This window comes from Typopeltis vanoorti, chromosome 17 (genome assembly GCF_054136105.1).
Source record: "Typopeltis vanoorti isolate ZY-2024b chromosome 17, IOZ_Tvanoo_1.0, whole genome shotgun sequence".
NCBI lineage: Eukaryota > Metazoa > Arthropoda > Arachnida > Uropygi > Thelyphonidae > Typopeltis > Typopeltis vanoorti.
The window spans coordinates 34,050,649-34,073,566 of record NC_143565.1 but is presented as its reverse complement, the minus strand read 5'-3'; positions in this window follow the sequence as shown (position 1 = coordinate 34,073,566).

Here is a 22,918-nt window from a genome sequence, read left to right as displayed (position 1 = left end):
AGGAGTAGAGGATGCTGTGGTCTACTCACATTCATTTGCCCATCATAAATGGAGCTACAAATTTATTGTTGCAAATTGTTGAAATTTGATAGGCAAGAAAGGGATGCAGTGTATACAATTAATGGGAAAACAAGGAAATTCAGGAATGTTCGTGGATAAAGACTTGAAGTATAGGAGTTGCATTACTAAAATTATTAAAATATCATAACAGATTATGGCATTGCTTAGGAAGACTTTTACATGAATAAGCAAAGAGATTATGGATCCCTTGATCAGGCTGCATATAGACTACTGTATGCAGATCTGGCCACCTGCACACAGTAGTCCACATGTGGCCTGATATGGAGATGATGATGATAATAATAATAATAAACAGAGACTGGAGAGTGGTCATATAATGACAGTTTTAAGAAAAATCAGGGGAGTGGACAGATGTTAGAATTAATCTCAGGTGGTATGGACAATTAAACAGGATGGGAGGAAAAGTTAGTAAAACAGATTTTCAATGTCATGATGGCAGGGAAGAGGCCCAGAGAAAAACTAATGGAGTAAGAGGTTCCTGAAAAGACCAAAAAATTAGATCCAACGATACTGGAGTTCTGAGAGATAACAGATAAATTTTGAGAAAAATTATTAGCAGAAAGTTAGTAATACAGTAAACATTTCATCTAGTAGTAGTATCCTTTACATGAGGATACATAAGAGGATAATGATAATAATGCCTAATGTTTAAAAATCTGTATCTGGCAACACTAGTGATGTCCTGCTCCCACAACACTACTATTTAAATCTTACTAAAGTGACATTATTAAAGTACATCAGAATTCTTTGTTATTACTCTTCTCAATTTTTCATTATCTGCTAACAACTGAATATCTCCCTGAAAAATCTTACAACATATAAATTGAACTGCAGTGGCCTCAGAAGAAAATCATGAGGCATGTGTTATTCTGTCCATCAAGACACTGTTCTTTTTACAATTTATGATATCTGTCAGTTAAACATCTCCATATCTACTAACGAATACTGATATTTTTATTTCCATTCTGGGCCACTAATGAACAATATATGCAGCCCAACCTGTTGAGTCAAACCCCACCTTCTTGTGGTGCAGCCTATTTCCATAAGAGGGACTCTAACAAACCAAAAGCATTCCTGCTGCAAAAGAGTTATTTTCCTAGTTGGAGGAAATGTCAACTAGATTCAAAAGGTGGTAAAAGACCTTCATCACTCAATAAAATGCTGCCCATCCTATTAGAGGTGAAGAAAAGAAGGCCACATTTGGTCTCCCGAGCAAGGGTTCTGGTTTCTACTCTGTCCCCCCCCCCACTCCACCTCTCTCTCTCTCTCTCTCTCAAGACCAAAAAACTGTCACCATTCTGAGAGTGCATCAATAAAAATGGTGGTGTCACTAACTGGCCACTAAATAGTACCTAGGCTCAAACCTATTAGTAACAAGTCAGGACATTTCCCATTGAACTGGTGTATAATCTCATTGCTACATACTCTGTCAGCTCATGCCTGGAGTAATTGTATACTACAAGTAGTGGTATGCGAGTCTCCAGGGAAGGTGTTTTCTGGCATGACCTGTGTGGGGTTTTGTCGGTGGATATATTTTTTGCTGGCCAGGTTGGCTGAGTTGTTAGCATATCCGCTCTCTAGCCAAAAAGCTGTGGGTTCAAATCCCGCCATGGGCATGGATGTTTGTGATTGTCTGTGGAAATACTAATGGTGGTGGATAGTAGATGCTGTTGGTGTAGTTAGTGGATTGAGGTAGAGAGATGTAGAGCAGGTGCCCTCCCTCAATGAGCCTGTGGACTCCCTGGATGTCTCACATAATAATAATAATAATAATAACTTTCAGGCCTCTCGGTGTAAGAATGAGATGAGCACAAATTTTAGATATTTAGTACAATGTCCTAAAGGCCAGAAAATGTACAGGAAGATGACTCTGAAATGTTTGCCTAAGCTGAGATAGTGAGAGACAGAAAGGTGATAACAAAGGATAAATTTAATAACAGAAGCAATGATGGCAACAGGAAATAATAATTTAAGGAATAATTTATAAGGGTATTTCACCCTCATCAGGGTGGAATCATTAGAAACTCAAGTGTAGAGGAAATAGATGATGGCTTAATTTTGAGTGAGCAAGGGGTATATGAGGAAAGAAAAAATTTTCTGGATATCAATAAGGCAATAGTCAAACAAGTCCCAAGAGAGTGGAAAGAAGGTAAAATTGTTCAACTGCATAAGGTGGTGATGATAAGGCTGTGGTTCCAAATTATAGGCCAATCTGTATATCTGGAGTTGTGTGAGGAGTTATGTAAGGTATTGGAGAGACTAGCGAGAAATACCTTACATACAATACCTGAAATACAGAAATAGACTGATAAGAGGAGATTATCTGTAATTATCAGCATGGGTTTGTTAAAGGAAGTTCATATTTTACCAACTTAATTATGTACCATAACAAGGTGACAAATGTATGGGACAGGGGACGAGCTGTTAAATAAATTGAAGATGATGGGGGACTAAATAACAACTAGTGAGTTGGATCAGTGACAGGTTGTCTGATAGGTACCAGCAAGTCGTATATGGGAGTGCAGTATCTCAAAGGAGAAAATCACTAATGGTGTACTATAGTCATCTGTATTAGGGCCATTGTTGTTCAAATTATATATTAAAGATATTTGGATGGGTTTAACAGGTGTTATGCAGCTGTTTGCAGATGTGCAAAACTGGGGACAGTGATGATGAATCAAGCAGATGTTATAGTCTTACAGGAGGATTTAAATAGATTGCATGAATGGGTTGGTAAGTGGAACTATTGGTTCAGTGTTACAAAGTGTAAAGTTTTGAAATTTGGTAAGCAACAATGGAATGGAAACTATACACCTGGTGAGGAATCTTTGAAAGAGGTAAAAGAGATGAGAGATCTGGGAATAGTGGTGGACAAAGAAATGAAATTCAGGAGTGACATTGCACAAGTTGTGAAGTCGTCACATCAAATAATGGCAATGATGAGAAGAATCTTCATATGCAGAAAAAAAGAGGCTATACTATTGTATAAGGTTATACCTTATACCATTGTATAAGGCCTTGATCAGGTCTCAGATAGATTACTGTCCACAGATTTGATCACCTGGTTTTCATAGTGACAAGGATATGTTAGAAATTGTCCAGAGAAGATTCCAAAAGTGGTAAGTGGTCCTTGGAATGTGGAGTATGAAGATATAGAAAGAAAGAATATAATTTGCAAAGCCTCACAATTAAGAGAAGGAGGGGATATCATTGAGACATATAAGTTGGTCAAGGAATGTTACCAGGTTAACATGGAAGCAATGTTTCATAGAATGGCAGAAAAGGATAGAACAAGAGTCCACCCCTAGAAACTGTATAAAGAGAGCGTGAGCAAAGGAGTGATGAGCAGATTCTTTGCATGGAGAGTGGTTGTGAGTAGAATACACTGCCTGAGTGTGTTGTGAATGTACATACATTAAATGAGTAAGTGGTCTTTAGTAACTTTGTTGCATTTTATAATACTGTGACTAATGTCTGGTCAGAAGAGATGATTATATAGTGATTGATCTGGGATTTGCTAAAGTATTTGATAGAGTATCACAAGATAAACTACTGTTGAAATTGAGTAGGATGGAGATGGATAGTAAGTCAGTTGGCAGCTTGGTTACATTAATTATTGACTAATAGAAACTAACATGTTGTGTGTTGTGTATTGGGGAGAAGAGGGGAAGTGTCCCTGAAGAGGAATATGACAAGTGGTGTACTACAGGGTACTATTCTAAGACCACTCTGTAATATATATTATTATTATTATGTGATGACACCTCCAAGGAATCCAGACTCATCGAGGTAGGGGTACTCATATCACAACTCTTCATCTCCACACTTAAATCACCAACTACAGTGAACCACCACTACCATTCTCAACCTACACAAACACAATCTACTGACCAACACCACTAGTATTTTTGTTTGTAAATTGTGTGTGTTCTTAAGGCCGATTTGCATGTGGGATGAAAAATTTCCAGGAGAAAAAAACCCTGCTACCTCCATATGAGATCGGCTAACTCACCTTCAATTGAAAAAAAAAAAACATAAAGATTTCCCTCATCACAACGAGAATCAAACTCGGGCCTTCTACAATCGAAGGGCACAACGTACTGTAGTTCTTCCAATTGAACTATATATGAGGGGGGGGGGAATGTCTGGAAAGTTCTGATAAACACTTAGAACAAAAATTATATTAAAGGGAACTGATATAACCACAAGAAAGAACATACAAGGATATAAGAACATAAGTTGCCTTCATATCTCTTGTGGTTATAACAGTTGCTTTAATATCATTTTTGTTCTACGTGTTATCAGAACGTTCCAGATCCTCCTCATATGTATGTATGTATGTATGTGTGTGTGTGTGTGTGTGTGTGTGTATGAATGTGATAAAAGTAAGGAAAAGTGTGTAAAAAAATAAAAAAAACTATTAAATTTTGTAATTCAGAGTGGTTTACTCTCAAAAGTGGACTGCAACAAGAAACTGTCTTATCTCCACCACTGCTGTTCATTGTGGTGATGAATAGTGTCGTAGACATGGTTAATAACCAGAAAGAAAAAACAACTGTGTTTGTTGATGATATGATGATTTAATTCAGAAGACCTACACAAGAAACTGGAAAAATAGAACAGTTTGACACAGAACTATGGACTGCATATTAAAAGCAGGAAAATTGGGAGCATGGTCTTAAATCATAGCCGAAATGTAAATGTTGATGGTGTGAGACTCAATGGGCAAGATCCAAGGAGCAGTGAAAACTTCAAATATCTGGGAAGTATACTTTTTTAATGATGGAAGTTTCGACCAGGAGATAATCAGGAGGATTTCACTGGGTGAAACTTTTTGTTAAACAGTGCGTCTACTTTGGGCTAGTGACATTTCACTAAACTGAAAGTCTTTGATTAATAAAAGTTACTTTTTGTCCATTTTGACTTATGCAGAAGAGACATTGAGACTACAAAAAGAGACATGAGTAGAATACAAGAATGGAAATGGAAGTTTTAAGGACAATGTTGGTAAAAACAAGAAAAGATGGAATAAGGGATGTGGAAAAGTATAGGACTAAAAAATGTTGAAGAAATCCTTATGAACTCTTGCTTGAAGTAGTTCAAAAATTTAATGAGAATGAATTTAAAAAGAATACCGAGGAGAATGTATGAATTTAAATATTGGAGGGAAAAAGACCAAAAGGAAGACCACAGAAATGGTGGAGAGACTAGATGAGAGAAGAAGAAAAAAGAAACCAGAACTAGTAAATTGTTCATGAATGATAAATTTGGGAGGATAGAAAGAAATGGGCAGATCTCATCCATCTAACCTGACAGTTTCTTTTGGAATAGTTGTTGCTAAAGAAAGAAGAAATATATCAATGATATAGTTCAAAGTGTGAGAGGAGATATACTGCTCAAAACAATTAGGGGATATTTTGGTTTTCTTGTAAATTATAAGGTTATAAAAATAATTTGCAAATGTAACACATTTATTTTAAAATATTCTTAATATACAGTGTGGAACATGCAAATGCATACAAAATCATGCTAAGACTTGTTGAAATGTGTCTTAGCCCCCACATGCTAATACTTAGCTGTATTAGCATGTTGGGGGAATATCAAAGTGTGGCTTGTTTTTTTGGCATGATAGGAGGCAAAAGCATGGTGGTGAGGTACTGCTTATGATAAGTGATGACCTATATCCTCTAAGAGTGGAGGTTTTGGAAGGTAGTGAGACAAATGATTTTGAGAGCATATGGTGTGAGGTAGAGATGGGCAAGACAGGATATTTAGTGGAGTGTTGCTACAGACCCAGGAGCACAGAGGATGGGGATCAGGAGATGTTTAGACAGTTAAGTTTGGCAAGTGCAAGAAGAATGATTGTAATGGAAGATTTTAACTACAGCAGTATAAATTGGAGAGAGGAAGATGCATATAGCAATAAGGGAATGGAATTTCTAGAATTCTTGAGGGACAAATATCTCAGGCAACATGTAATAGAAGGAACAAAAGGTTCAAGAGTTTTGGATTTGGTCATAGCATCAGAAGAGTTGATAATAACTCAGATGACATCTCTCCCACCAGTTGGAGAGAGTGACCATGTGGTTTTGACTTGGAGGATGAATAGACATGCAGGAGAATCAAAGAGACAGGAACATATGTGGAATTAAAAGGCAGGTGATTATAATAGTCTTAGACGTCAACTTGGGAAAGTTTCATGGAGGGAGGAATTGGAAGGCTGGGATATCATTAGTACTTGGGAAATTGTGAAGGGATATTTGTTAGCAGCAACAGTAAGCTGTATTCCACAAGTGAAGAAGAGGACACAATTTGGTGTAAAGTGGATTACAAACAATATTAAACAGGAGCTGCATGTGAAAAAGAGGCTATGGAAGAGATATACGGAGACAGGTGAGGAGCAGATGCATGAAGAATATAAGACACAGACCAGGAGAGTGACTAGTATGGTAAGGAAGGCGAAACTGGAATATGAGAAGAGACTGACCCTAAGATCCAAAGAAAATCCTACGGAATTTTTAGCTATATGGCCAGTAGGAGGAGAAATGATTGCGGAAGAATGACATTGTGGGACAAAAATGGGAATAGAGTGACTGATGCAGGGAACATAGTGGAATTGTTCAATGAACATTTTATTGGTGTATTTCATTCTAGAGGAGTAAATTTTAATACTAGAGTGATAGGGCAGGTTCGAGGTTTAGATGTGCAGGAGGAGAGTGAGTTCCAATTATTGAATACTATGGATGTCAGTAAAGCTGTGGAACTGGATGGTATTTCACCATGAGTTTTGAGAGAATGTGCTAAGGAACTGACAGCTCCTTTCATGGCTTTTCAATGAAAGTCTGGCTATGGAAAAGGTGCCCAGGGAATGGAAGGAAGGTAAGATAGTGCCGTTGCATAAAGGCAGTAGCAGACTGGAAGTGTCTAATTATAGGCCAGTTTGTGTATCATCAGTAGTTAAGATTTTGGAGAAATTAGTTAGGGACCGTATACAACATAGGGAAGATGAGCATAATGTTATCTCTGAAAGTCAATATGGATATGTGAAGGGGGGGGGGCTCATGTTTTAGCAATATGCTAGCCTTTTTTTATAATAAAGTTACTAGAGCAGTAGATGAGGGAAAGACATATTCTGCCATTTTCTTGGATTTAGCGATGGCATTTGACAGGGTGCCACATGATAAGCTGATATTTAAGTTGCAGCACATGGATTTGGATGTCAGGTTGGTCAACTGGATTCAGGATTGGCTGTCCGATAGGTATCAGAGAGCTGTGTATGGTGGGGCAGTTTCAAGGAGGCAGAGGGTTTCAAGTTGGGTACCACAGGGCTCAGTACTGGGACCTATATTGTTTAACCTTTATATCAATGACATTGTCAGTGGATTGCAGGGGTGGGGGGGGGTATTCAGTTTTGTGCAGATAATGTGAAGCTGGGAAGGGTTATTACTAATAGTGCAGACGTGGTAGTCCTGCTAGAGGATTTAAATAAACTAGAGATGGGCAAATGAATGGGGATTTCGGTTTAATGCAGCAAAATATAAGGTCTTAAGGTTTGGGACACATCAATGGGATGCTGCATACTCTATGGGAGGAGTTATACTGGAGGAAATACGGGAGACAAGAGATCCGGGAATAATGATTGATAGAAACCTGAAATGTAGGGGATATATTGCAAAGGTGGTGAAGGTAACACAGAAGATTGCTGCAAGAATGAGAAGGACACTGATCTGCAGAGATAAAACAGTTATCATTCCGTTGTATAAAACCCTGATCAGACCACACTTAGACTATGTTCTCAGATTTGGTCCCCAGGATTTGAAGGGGATAAATTAACTGTGGAAAGGGTACAGAGGCAGATAACAAAGACAGTTTCAGGACTGTACAATGTTAGTTATGAGGATCGGCTGAGGGAATGTTGACTGCAGAGTGGATAGAAGAAGGAGAGGTGATATGATTGAGACTTTTAAACTGTTGAGAGGTGGTTACAGAGTTGACACTGGAGATTTCTTTCACTTGCTTGAACAGCAGGCAGGAGTGATGACAAGGGGGCCATCCCTGGAGGTTACGAAAGGAAACTGTGAGCAAGAGGGTGAGGAGTGGTTTCTTTGTATGAAGGGTGGTTGAATCATGGAATGTATTGCCTGATAAAGTGGTGAGAGTGAGAACGGCCAATGAATTTAAGGAGTGGTATGATAGACTTTGTGTTTATTAGGGGGGGGACCTCCCCTTGATGAGTCTTTTGACTCCTTGGATGCCTAAATAATAATAATAATAATTTAGGCACAGAAACTCTGCAATTGGACAAATGAGGATTGGGCTCATGTACTTTTTAGTGACCAGTCCAGGTTTAGTCTGCAACCAGATAACCAATGTACCTTGATATGGCATGAAAGTGGAACAAGAAATAATTCACAGTTTGTTCGTGAAAGACCCCAACATCAAGGTGGGAGTTTGATGGTATGGGCTTTAATAAGTATAGGCGGCCATACTGATCTCTATTTTATCAGAAATGGTTCCTTAACAGCCCAAAGGTATCGCAATGAGATTTTGGAATCTATAGTTCGTCCATATGCTGCTGCAACTAGCCAAGAATTCATTTTTATGAATGACAATGCTCATCCACACTGTGAAAATTTGGTACACGAGTGGTTTGAGGAAGAAGGTATTGAACGAATGGACTGGCCTGCCTGTTCACCAGATTGTAATCCAATCAAACATGCCTGGGATGCTTCAGGTAGGTGCATTTCTGCTCGACTGGTGCCACCACGATTGCTTCAAGAGCTCAAAATTGCTCTCACAGAAGAGTGGTGAAATATCCCACAAGAAGTGTTTGATCACCTTATTTGGTCCATGCAATCATGATGTACTGCTGTTTTGGCTGTTAATGGAAACCGTATTAAAAATTAACAAAAGCGTTTTTGGCTATTCTTGTTAAAATTATTTCATGCTAAAATGTATAATTTATTAAATTTGTAATAAATGCTGATTATTTAAACAATATCTCATCAATTACACCATATCCATAAGTAAGAAATATTTATTCATGTATAAAGTACCCAATAGTTATAATTATTTGCAGAAATTTGACACCATATTTCACCACTCACAGAAGAGTGGTGAAATATCCCACAAGAAGTGTTTGATCACCTTATTTGGTCCATGCAATCATGATGTACTGCTGTTTTGGCTGTTAATGGAAACCGTATTAAAAATTAACAAAAGCGTTTTTGGCTATTCTTGTTAAAATTATTTCATGCTAAAATGTATAATTTATTAAATTTGTAATAAATGCTGATTATTTAAACAATATCTCATCAATTACACCATATCCATAAGTAAGAAATATTTATTCATGTATAAAGTACCCAATAGTTATAATTATTTGCAGAAATTTATAATTATCTGACAGAAACTAAAATATCCCCTAATTGTTTTGATCAGTGTATTTAGTTATTTGCTGATAATGTTAAATTAGGAACAGCAACATCAGGAAGTTCTGGCTTGATGTTACAAGAGGATTTGAATGGGCTGGTGTTTGGAGCTGAAGAATGTGGATGTTACTTCAACACTGCTAAGTGTAAATTCATGCACTTTGGCCAAAAAAGTTGGAATGACATTTATCATATTCAAGAAATTTTGCTCCCAGAGGTGGAAAGGAAACCAGATCTTAGTGGATACTGAAGTTTGGGGGACACACTGCAAAAGCAATAAAGTTGGCCCCCAGAAAATTGGTGCAATAATGCAGACCTTGACGAGTAAAGATAACGAGGTCACAGTTCCATTGTATAGGGCACTAATCAGACCATGCTGAAATGTTGAGTATGAGGATAGTTTAAGGAGGGCACAACGTACCATTGTGTATAGGTCTGAAGAGTTCAGCAGACAAGAGAAGGAGGAGGAGGTGACATGATTGAGACATAAGTTGTTATTATTATTATTAACACCAGACCTCCATGAAATCAAAAGACCCATCGCAGGAGACAAACACTGTTACACACAAGCCCATCAAACTATTTTCTAAACACATTCAATGTATCTGCATTCACCACAATGTCAGACAATGCATATCATTCACCAACCACTCTCCATACAAAAAATCTCCTCCTATGTCCCTGCTCATCCTCCTTATACAGCTTCCAGGCATGTCCCCTAGTTCTACCCCCTTCTCCCATTCTAGGAAAAAATTCTTCTACATTAACCTTGTAATAACCCTTTACCAACTTAAATGTCTCAATTGTATCCCCCCTCTCTTCCTCTTATTCACAATGCTTTATAAACTGCATTCCCTCAGTTGATTCTTATATACAAAATTCAAAGACCAGTTACAACCTTAGTGTTCTCTGGACCCTTTCCAATATATCCTCATCACTGTGAAAACTAGGGGAACAAATCTGTGCAAAATAAACCATATGAAGCTTGATCAAAGCCTTATACAATAGAACCCGAATACCTTTATTTCTACAAGTTAAGGTCCTCCACATCATATGGTGAGAGTGATTCCCACTAATCACTCTCACCACAATCTGATGTGGTGTTTTCAAAACTTGTGCAATGCGATTTCTGAACTTCAGATCCCTGTTCACCACCACTCCAAAGTATCTTATCTCCTCAACTTCCTGCAAAATTTTCCTGCCAAGTGTATACTTTGCATCGAGTTGTTGCCTACCAAATTTCAGAATCTTATAAATGTTAAAGATACCAAGCTATTTTAAACCTGGTTTTACTCCATTTCCCAAGTAATGCAAGTCAAGCTGACCCTGCAGGTAGTGCCAGACCAAGGTAACTCATGGTAAAAGTAGAATAAGCTCTGATCACTAATCTTAATATTTACCCATAATGCAAAGCACATCTCCTGGAGAAGATGTATGATGCTTTGTATTAAGGGGAAGGGGCCACTACCCAGACCGGTTTCGACCTTTATTGAGGTGTATTTAAGTAAAGACCTCTCTAAAAATTAGGACAATCCCTAGACCACTCCATAGTGGCCGAAAGACCATCCAACTCAGCGTTGTTCCACTCAGTGACAGACTCACTCCGTCACCGAGAGGAACTTCTCAGTGTTGGTTCTACCCAGTGGCAGGCTCACCCCACCACCAGCCAGAGCCATAATCTCAGTGGTGGCCCTACTCAGAGACAGGCAAAAACCTATCCCCAAGCAGAGCCTCTCAAAGCCAGCCCCCACCAGTTCCGACCCCTATTGAAGTCTCATCAGTGGGAGCCAGGCTAGAAATACCAAGATTTTAGTAATACAGAGCTCATAAGTATTTGACCAGAACAAGTTACCATAAGGTGTTTTAACTTTATTAAATAAAAATCTCAGGAGGAGATATAAATGTAGAAAGTATTTTACCTTGGGTATAATAATTGTTAAAGATACCAAGCTATTTTAGACCTGGTTTTACTCCATTTCCCAAGTAAGCAAACAGACAAACAAGTTTGCGCCTGCACGTAATGCAATTCTAGCTGACCCTGAGATAGTGCAAGACCAAGGTAACTCATGGTAAAAGTAGAATAAGCTCTGATCACTAATCTTAATATTTACCCATAATGCAAAGCATGTCTCCTGGAGGAGATGTATGATGCTTTGTATTAAGGGGCCACTACCCAGACCGGTTTCGACCTTTATTGAGGTCTCATCAGTGGGAGCCAGGCTAGAAATACCAAGATTTTAGTAATACAGAGCTCATAAGTATTTGACCAGAACAAGTTACCATAAGGTGTTTTAACCTTATTAAATAAAAATCTCAGGAGGAGATATAAATGTAGAAAGTATTCTCAAGGTAAAATACTTTCTACATTTATATCTCCTCCTGAGTATTTTACCTTGGGAATACTTTTAGATTTTTATTTAATAAGGTTAAAACACCTTATGGTAACTTATTCTGGTCAAATACTTATGAGCTCTGTATTACTAAAATCTTGGTATTTCTAGCCTGGCTCCCACTGATGAGACCTCAATAAAGGTCGAAACCGGTCTGGGTAGTGGCCCCTTAACAAAGCATCATACATCTCCTCCAGGAGGTGTGCTTTGCATTATGGGTAAATATTAAGATTAGTGATCAGAGCTTATTCTACTTTTACCATGAGTTACCTTGGCCTTGCACTACCTGCAGGGTCAGCTAGACTTGCATTACGTGCAGGCGCAAACTTGACTTATTTGTCTGTTTGTTTACTTGGGAAATGGAGTAAAACCAGGTTTAAAATAGCTTGGTATCTTTAACATTTATTATACCCAAGGTAAAATACTTTCTACATTCAGAATCTTATACTTTGCAACAATGAATTGAGTTGCATACAGTTGTCCTCGTACAATCTATTCAAGTCCACTGAGGCCACAATGTCTCCTTGATTTCTAATCACTCTCACCAGTTTTGCATCATCTACAAATAGTTGGATATCACCAGTTAAATCTATTCCAATCTCATTAATATACAAATTAAATAACAATAGCCCCAAAACTGATCCCTGCTGCACACCAGTAGTGACTTTCCTAATTCAAGATAGTGCCCCGCCCCCCCATACACAACTTGCTGATATCTATCTGGTAGACATTCACCTATCCAACTCACTAGTCTATCATCCAATCCCATCTGCTTCAGTTTAGTGACCAACTTAGCCAGAGTCACGAGAAGGGAAAAAACCTAACAGATAGATACAGGAGAATTAATGTATGGAATAATGAGTATTGGGAGAACTAACTGGAAACTGTACAAAAGTCATATGAGTAAGGAAGCGAAAACATACTTTTTAATAGCAATTAGTGAATAAGTGGAATGCATGCTGGAGTGGGAATGCTCTAAGGCTGAAGGCAAGGTACAATGATTATTGTAGTCTGTAAATGTTTGACCCCCCCCCCTTCCAAAGCCTGGAACTAACACAAATATTAATGCTTGTATTATTTTCTAAAGGTATTCATAGGAAGGAAATGAAAAATAAAAATAATAAAAATAAATACAAATTTTTAATGCAATTCCCACTCAGGCACTGTAGGCTTGTAAACCTAACTGTGAGTAGGCGATTAGCCTTAGATAAGCAAAAAATCATGCTCTAAAACTTTTTCAAGATATATCAGGCTTCCAGTAAGAATGGTGGTAGTCTCATACCAGGTAATGAAATTCATCTACCCTTCTCACCCCCCCCCCAAAGATATTCGCACATATCCATCATAGGATTCAAAATCACAGTCTACAACCAACAGGAAAATAGATATATTACCTGTATCCCTTTCAGCCATCCAAGTCAACAGACTTCCTCAAACAAGGAAAGAAGGTATTGAAGTATTGAAGATATACAATAACTCTGTTTTCAGTAGATCAACACATTGGTGATCAAGTGGGTATAGACTCCACTATGATACTGATGGGCTGTGAGTTATGTTATTATTTATTGTTATTAACACCTGATCTCCATGAAGTCAGAGACTCATTGTGGGAGATACACACTATCGCACACAAAGCTCATCCAACCCACTTAGGCAATGCATTCCACTCACCAACCTGTTCACACCCTCCTTATACAGTTTCCAGGGATGGCCTTTTGTTCTACCCTTCTCCCATTCTACGAAAAATCTCTTCCTTCATAACAACCCCTGACTAGCTTATATGCCTCGATCATATCCCCGCCCCACCTCACCCCTCCTCCTATTCATGAAGCTTTGCAATTTCCATTCTCTCAATCTGTCCTCATGCTCCACATTCCAAAAACCTATGAACACCTCTGTGAATCTTCTCTGGACCATTTCTAACATATCCTCTTAACCATGACAATCCAGTGACCAAATTAGTGCATAGTAATCCATATAAGTCCTGATCAAGGCATATAAAGGCATCATAACTTCTTTATTTCTGCATGTCAGAGTCCTCCACATCATTACCATTATCCAATAACCTGTCTTCAAACTTGTGCAATGTGGCCCCTGAATTTGAGTTCCTTGTCCTCCACCACCACTCCCAACCAACCAAACAAATTATCTCAACCATAATAAGCTAGCTTGTTCATTTAACTTGTTAATGGTACACTTAACTTGCTTATTTGCCTGATGGAGTGGTGAGATCGAGAACGGTCAATGTGTTTAAGGAGGTTATGATAGACTTTGTGTTTCCTAGGAGTGATCTCCCTTGATGAGTCTTGATAGACGACTTGTGTTTCTTAGAAAGGACCTCCCATGATGAGTCTTTTGACTCCATGGAGGCCTGAATAATAATAATAATAATAATTAGAAATCGTAAGCAGAGACCATATTTGCTAGGCAGACAAATTCCAGTTTATCTAGCACTGAATCCATAGGTTTCAACCATTTGTCTGCCATTTGGTTGGAAAGACTTGGTCACCCCTAGATCAAAACAAATATTGGCAACCTTTATAAGGCTTGTCACAGAAGATAAATTGGCTGGTCGCATACAAAGGTGCTGAGGATTTTCCTCGCAGAAACTTCTATTTTTACTTTTGCAAAACAGGTAATTAATGGATTTTTTTTTTTATTATCCCATGGTATTATTACACACAACCAAGAAAAGGTACTGTATTTCTTACAGTACCTTTTCTTGGTTGTTATAGAGTTCAATTAATAGATGTATTAATTGACTTTGACCTGGCTCTGACAGTGCCTTTGACCTGACTTTTCAATGAAAGCCTGGCTGCTGGAAAGATGCCCATGGAATGGAAGGAAGGTAAGATAGTGCCAAGGGCAGTAGCAGACTGGAAGTGTCTAATTATACACCAGTTTGTGTGTCATCAGTAGTTAGTAAGATCTTGGAAAAAGTAGTGAAGGACCGTATACAGCATTGGGCAGATGAAGATGGTGTTATCCATGAGAGTCAACATGGATTTGTGAAGGGGCACTCTTGTTTTAGAAATATGCTAGCCTTTTGTGATAAAGGTACAAGCGCATTAGATGAGGGAAAAGCATATGCTGCCATTTTCTTAGACTTAGCAAAAGCATTTGACAGGATGCCACATAATAAGGTGATATTTATATTTATATAAGGTGGGTATAGTTGTGAATCATACACAACTATACCCACCATACACAACTCTCTGATACAAATCCTGTATCAGAGAGTTGTGTATGGTGGGGCAGGCTCAAAGAAGCAGAGGGTTACAAGTGGGATCCCACAGGGCTCAGTACTGAGACCTATATTGTTTAACCTTTATATTAATGACATTGTCAGTGGATTGCAAGGGGATATTCAGCTGTTTGTAGATGATGCGAAGCTGGGAAGGATTATTAGTAATAGTGCAGATACTGCAGCCCTGCAAGAGGATTTGAATAAGCTAGATAGATGGGCAAATGAATGGGGATGTCAGTTTAATGCAGCAAAATATAAGGTCTTGAGGTTTTGGGGAACATCAATGGGATGCTGCATACTCTATGGGAGGAGTTATACTGGAGGAAGTAGGGGAGACAAGAGAGCTGGGATTGATGATTGATAGAAACCTGAAATTTAGGGGACATATTGCAAAGATGGTGAAGGTAACACAGAGGATTGCTGCAATAATGAGAAGGACACTGACCTGCACAGATAAAACAGTTATCATTCCTGCTATAATAAGCAAAAAGGCTATTTTACCGGCGACTTAAGTTAAGTTAAAGGGAGATTTAACGACGAAGATAGTGATGGAGCTTGCTCCACCTTTGCTTGGAGTTGCTCTGGTGTTGTACTACCCAAGTGATCACTTACACTTGGGCTCGCCGATAGTTTTTTTGGCATGAAACCCTATGGATTCGATGGATTTTGATCCGAGTTTCGTACTCAGCTAGAAAATAAAACAGGATTTACCATCTCCCTTTAACTTAGTTATCATTCTGTTGTATAAGACCCTGATCAGACCACACTTAGACTACTGTTCTCATATTTGGTCCCCAGGATTTGAATGGGATAAATTAACTGTGGAAAGGGTACAAAGGTGGATAATAAAAATGGTTTAGGACTACAATGATAGTTACGAGGATCGGCTGAGGGAACGTGGACTGCAGCGGTTGATGGATAGAAGAAGGAGAGGTGATATAATTGAGACTTTTAAAATGTTGAGAGGTGGTTACAGGGTTGACACTGGGGAGTTCTTTCGCTTGGTTGAACAGCAGGAAGGAGTGATGACAAGAGGCCATCCCTGGAAAAGATCAGCTCCCTCCTCTCTCTCTCTGCCTGGAGTTTACAAAGTACCCTGTTCCTGTAAGCTTGTGTACTTTGGACAGACAGGTAGATCAGCATCCATCCGCCTGAAGGAACACAAGTCGTACATCGTTAAACACAACTATGGCCATTCAGGCTTGGCTGACCATGTGTTGGACACCACCCACAGAGTATCATGGAAGAAAACCACCATGCTCCACCACAGCAAATTCAAGAAAGAGAGACTTTTCTTAGAAGCAGCAGCTCTCAGAAACCAACCAAATCTAAATAAATACGGTTGCATTAAGCTTCCGAAGATTTGGGAAACACTCATCACCAGAGGTCCCACCTTACATTCCAGGCCACCTACGACCGCCCTTAGAGGGCACTCCACCTAGATAGGACTTTAGTGTCACCCAAGTGGTTGGGCTTAGTATTGTAAGTTTTTGTGTGCATGTTACATTAATTGCTTTTGTAATCCCTGTAGATGTCCTAGTGACTAGGACGAAATATAAGAAGTATTAAATTCTATTTTAATTCTTTTTGAGTGTTGTAAAAAATCCATTAAACCTCCAACATAATGTCCTCACAGCACTTAAGCCTCTACACAAGAATCTCTGGAAGTTACGAAAGGAAACTGTGAGCAAGAGGATGAGGAGTGGTTTCTTTGCATGGAGGGTGGTTGAACCATGGAATGCATTGCCTGATGGAGTGTTGAGAGCAAGAACGGTCGATGAGTTCAAGGAGTGGAATGATAGACTTTGTGTTTATTGGGGGGGGGGGACCTCCCCTCGATGAGTCTTGATAGACTTTGTGTTTCTTAGGAAGGACCTCCCACGATGAGTCTTTTACTACATGGAGGCCTGAATAATAATAATAATAAAAATAATAATAATATAATTAATTATTATGGGGACATAGATTGGAAGGAATGGTCTCAAGGAAGAAAGGAATTGGAGTTTATATGGAATTGCAATAAGGGCATATTGCAACTGTTAAGAGATAACTACCTGAGACAGCATGTAATGGAATGGACAAGAGATTTTAGAGCGTTATATCTGGTCATAGCTTCAGAGAACATATCAGTAAGTAATTTAGATACACTGTCTCCACTTGGGGAAAGTGATCATGCAGTCTTGACTTGGGAGATTGTATTATGTGCTAAATATTCTGTTAAGAAGGGTTATATATGGAATTACAAGGCTGGTGATTATGACAAGCTGAGAAGTCAGCTTTCTAAAGTGCTATGGCATGAGAAATTAAAGGGGGGAGATGTTGATGGTGCACGGGAGATTATCAAGGAGTATTTAATGAAAGCTGTATCTGACTGTATTTCCAGAGTCAGGAGGAGGAATCAGGTAGGAGTAAGATGGATGAATAATATTATTAAGTGATAATTGCAGGTAAAGAAAAAGTTGTGGTGGAAGTATAAAGATAAAGGTGATGAGCATTCCCATGAGCAGTACAAGGTACAGGCAAGAAAGGCCAAAGCTAATTATGAGAGGAAGTTAGCTGATGAGTCCAAAAATAATCCTAAGGAGTTCTTTTCTTTCACTATGTGGCAAGTGAAAGGAGGAATAACTTTGGAAGGATGACTTTAAAAAGTGTTGATAGTAAGGAAATTACAGAAGCTAATCAAACAGTTCAGTTGCTTAGTGATCATTTTGCAAAAGTATATCATCTTGGTGTGATATTGCAACGAAGTGTCATTGACTGATGAGAGCCTAGTGATAGAAGAATTTCAGGTGCTTAGTATATTACAGAACCTTATTAACAACAGTACCATTGGGTTAGATGGCATATTGGCCCATGTGTTATGGGAATGCACAAGACTAGCACCTCCTCTAACTTAAAAAATAAAAAAAATCAGCTAACGCCTTTTTATTCCCATATACAGGAGTAGACGAGGCCATTTAGCCCTATCTAACTTTTGGAGACTGAGTGGGCAGTTCAATCTCCACTGGTACCCAATCAGAGATAGATGGCCCAAAGCTATCACTAATTAAGCGGTACACAGTGAAGAGAGACGGCTCAAATGTGCCGCCATCTCGTGGTCACTAACCCTAACACAATATATTTAATGTCTGAAATAATGCGGGTTCTACGGTCGATTTTCTTGAGTTTACAGGACAAAAAAACCCCGAGTTTCCGGGTGGAAAAACCCACTTGCCCGTGCCAGAGATCGACTAACTCGGGAACCGGTCGAAAAAAGGCTTAGAAAAATTTCCTCTAGTCGCCGACTAGACTCGAAACCAAGTCTTCCTTCATGCGGCCAAGCGCCATGGTGTGCAAACGCCACATCCACTGAGCTACACCGGCCCCTCCTCTAACTTGGCTGTTTAATTTAAGCCCCAGTTCTGGTAAAGTCCCAATTAAGTGGAAAGAGGGGAAAATTATTCCACTGCATAAGGGGGACTCTAGGACTGAGGTAACAAATTATAGACCAATCAGTATATCGGTAGTGGTAGTTAAGGTTTTGGAGAAATTGATAAAAATTAGAATTCAAGACTTGGTGGAGAGCAATATGATACTTTATAAGGGGCAACATGGTTCTGTGAAGGGTAGATCTTGCCTTAGTAATTTGTTCACTCTCTACAATGAAGTAACAATGGAGTTGGATAAAGGAAATCCTTATTCAGTGATCCTGCTCGACTTTGCAAAAGTATCTGACAAGATTCGGCATGGGACTCTGTTGCATAAATTGGAGCAAATAGGTATGGATCCAAGGCTAGTGATTTGGATTAGAGGGTGGCTAGTGGATAGATATCAAAGAGTGGTTATAGTGGAGCAGAGTCCAGTAGAAGGCAGGTGACTAGTGGTGGGCCTCAGGACTCAGTGCTTGATCCTCTATTATTTAATTTGTACATCAATGATATTGGGAATACTTGAAAGGAAACATCCACTTGTTCGCTGATGATGCAAAACTGGGAAGAGCGATAGTCAATTCAGATGATGTAGATATCTTGCAGAATGACTTAAATAGGCTGACGGTTTGGGCTAAACTAAATGGCTGCCAGTTTAATGTGCCTAAGTGTAAGGTGATTCACTTAGGAAGGATGAGATCACATGCTGTTTACTACATTAATGGAACTGAACTGCAAAAAGTTGATGAGGCTAGTGACTTGGGAGTTATCATGGACAGAGAACTTAAGTTTCAAGGAATATTGCAAGGGTTGACAAAACTTCATATCAAATTATATAGTTATTGAAGAACACACTGACAAGCAGGGATAAGGAAGTGATTGTCCCAATTTATAAGGCATTAATAAGAACTCATTTGGACTATTGGGCACAGATCTGGTCACCTGGATTTCTTGGTGATGAGGAAATGGTGGAGAGGATTCAGAGGCGGGTTATGAAAATTGTGGCAGCCCTGTGGGATGTTTCCTACAAGGCAAGATTGAAGGTCTGTGGGCTTCAAAAACTATTATTATTATGTGACACCTCCAGGGAGTCCAAAGACTCATTGAGGGAGAGTGTGACAACAGCATCGAACAATTGATCCCTTCCAACTACTAACCGCGCTCAAAATTGCTTAACTTTTAATGAGCCATTAGTAGCAGAGGCTCTACCAATCGACCAACCTCATAGAGGCATATAAATTATTAAAAGAGGTTTTATAGGATTGATACTGATAACCTTTATAAGACCAGTGCAGGAAGGGAGAGAATGAGAGGCCATCCCTGGATATTGTGTAAGAGTGTGATTAACAAAGGTGTTAGGATTATATTTTTTACTTGGAGGGTTGTAAATGGGTGGAATTCGTTGCCAGAGGTGGTTGTGAATGCTTCCTCTGTGAATGAGTTTAAAGAGAATGACAGGTATTGTGAATGATGGTTAATATGTCGATGTTGGGTCTTCCACGATGAGTCTTTTGACTCCATGGAGGCACCTTATAATAATAATAATATGCTGGCCTCATTGCCTTGACTACTTCTGCCAACTAACTCAACCCAATATTTTGTGTACTGAAATTCCTATAAAAAATAGAATGCTTTATTTATGAAAATAAGTTCACAAATTGATTGATTTCATCTTGATTTAAAAACATTCAGTTCAATTCAACTGGAAAATTTGCAAAATACACAATCTAATCGAAATCTTGTAAGTGACAGGATTCCGTGATATATTCAAGAAATGACATTGCTCCAAAACTTTCAAAGTAAGCATCCGAATTTCCTCAAAATGGGTACGGACACATGACACTGCAAATAACTATAGTAATAGGTAAATATTCGGCTGTTAGGCGGATAAAAGTGAAACTATAGATGCTTTCACATCCCACATCACAAAAAAACATAAATTGGCAGCAAACTACGTAATGAAAGCGTTCGATAACATAAATAATATGATAGTAATTCATGCATTTTTGTTTTGTTTTGTTTTGTTTTTAAATATTGCAGTAAACACTGTCTCAAATGTAATCATCCAAAAGTTAAAATCCTATTTAAAATAAAAAGTTTAATAATAATAAAATCACACAAACCTCACACAAAATCATGCATACAGGATATTTTTATCTTTTTTTTCCCCAGATAAACAAACATCAGTCGACTTTGCATGCGCATGCATATTTTAAAACAAACTCGATTTTTTTTTCCCATAATCCGCGGCTTGAAGTTTTTTGACTTCCACTCCAATACGTATCTGAAATTCGCCACCGCGTATGTAAACAATTTCAACTTATATAATTGCACGTAATTGCTGTTATACAGGTTGCAATTCCAAAAGAAATCGAGAACTTTCTTTTAGTGAGTGTTCACTGATGGTTTTCGCTTACATTAATTGACTGAACTTCTTGATAATACACTAGTTATCGTTTATCTCCTGCAAGATCGAACTGCCAGAGACCTTGCAAAATACTAAAAACGATTCTGATGACATGATAAAGAATAATGATAATATGGTGAACCTCTGTAGCCGCACTGAAGTAGAATTCGATAGCATTATGCAAAAACACCACAATAAAAATCGTTACAGGTACGATTCTATTCGTCGACCACAGGTACCTTTTGTTAGCCAATTCCCAAGTTAGTCGATCTACTGCCAAATAGAGCCTCTTCCCTCCTAGAAATTATAGTTTTTAATTCATCCATTCATCCATCTTCATGGCCCACCTTTCCTAATAGGGTTGTGGGGGCAGCAGCTGCAAGAGGGACTTCAATGGTAACGATTCTCCCCACCAAGCCCAGGTGTTCTGGTGAGATTCCCAGAGGTGTCTACCCAAGGTTTTGGATATAATCTATCCAGCGAGTCCTTGGCCTTCCGCGTGGCCTCCCACCCTCTGGCTTGGCAAAGAGGGCCTGCTTGGGGGCCTCTTGTGGAAATTCTGACCAGGTGCCGTACTATCGTAACTGTGATCTCTCAACACGGAGAAGCAGCGGTGAGTATTGAGGGTTTCCAGAATTGCAGAACTTCTGACTGTCGAGTTTTGTCAGCCACGCAACCCGTCAAAGGAACCTAATTTCAGCCGCTTGGTCAACATTGTGCTTGATGAGACAGTTCGAGTATCTAGCTCTATGTCTCACTTTCCATCATTCATGAATATGGACCCAAGGTATTTAAACTTCTCCACCTGCCTCAGTGAGACCCCACTCACATGTAGAGTGCATTAGAATGGTTGTCTTGAGACCACAAATGTTTCCATTTTGGCCACACTCATCTTCATCCCGGCTACTGCACAAACAGCTACAAACCTATCCAGGGTCCACTGGAGGTCATCTGTGGAAGAACTAAGCAAAACTAGGTCATCTGCAAAAGGCAGACGTTCAATGCTACATCTCCAATACCTGACACACTCAACGCCACTGCTGTGCTTATCAATCAAGTCCATAAATATTATGAAAAGGATGATTGCCAGAACACACCCTTGGCAGAGAACAACAGAGACTGTGAAAGGTTCAGACTTTGTGTTATTTACATTGACACAAAACTATGGGCATTCATACAGGAACTTGATGGCAGCTAATAGTTTGCCATCCACTTATTACTCCTATACTACTTGCCAAAGCTTATTCTGAGGAACCCGGTCATATGCCTTCTCCAAGTCCACAAATCATGTATGGACATTCTTGGCATATTCCCGAGATTTCTCAAAGACTTGCCTAAAAGTGAAGATTTGGTCAGTTGTGTTTTTACCAGCAGGACGAAAGCCACATTGTTCTTCTTAGAACTTTGACTCAATTATGCTTCTACACCTTTCTAAGCACCTAGCATATACTTTCCCAGGCAGGCTGAGCAGAGAGATGCCATGATAGTTGCTACAATCTCTCTGGTCTCCCTTCTTGAAGACCGTTATTATTACGCCTGTCTGCCGTTGCTTTGGTGCTCGCCCAGATATTCAAGCAGCCTGACACACTCGAGTCAGCCAGAGAACACCGTCTCGATTTAAGGCTTTTAACATTTCGGGCCAAATTTTATCATCGCATTGGGTAAGGATGATGATGAAATTCAGCCGAAATGGACCTCTTCTGCTGTGAGACTAGTCATCGCCCCAATCAGCACGTCTTGGATGTCCACAACTGCTGTGGACATCCAAGATAAAAAGGCTCTCAGAGTCAGGGAAGAATGCTGCTCTTGACATTCATGCTTGCTCTTGTTATCATTCAGGGAATAAGAGGTGTGATTGATGTCTAATTAGCGGAATAATGAATTGCTGACCATTTAAAACTATGTACAGTATTTAAAAATTTATGTACATTTAATCATACAAATACAACATTTAT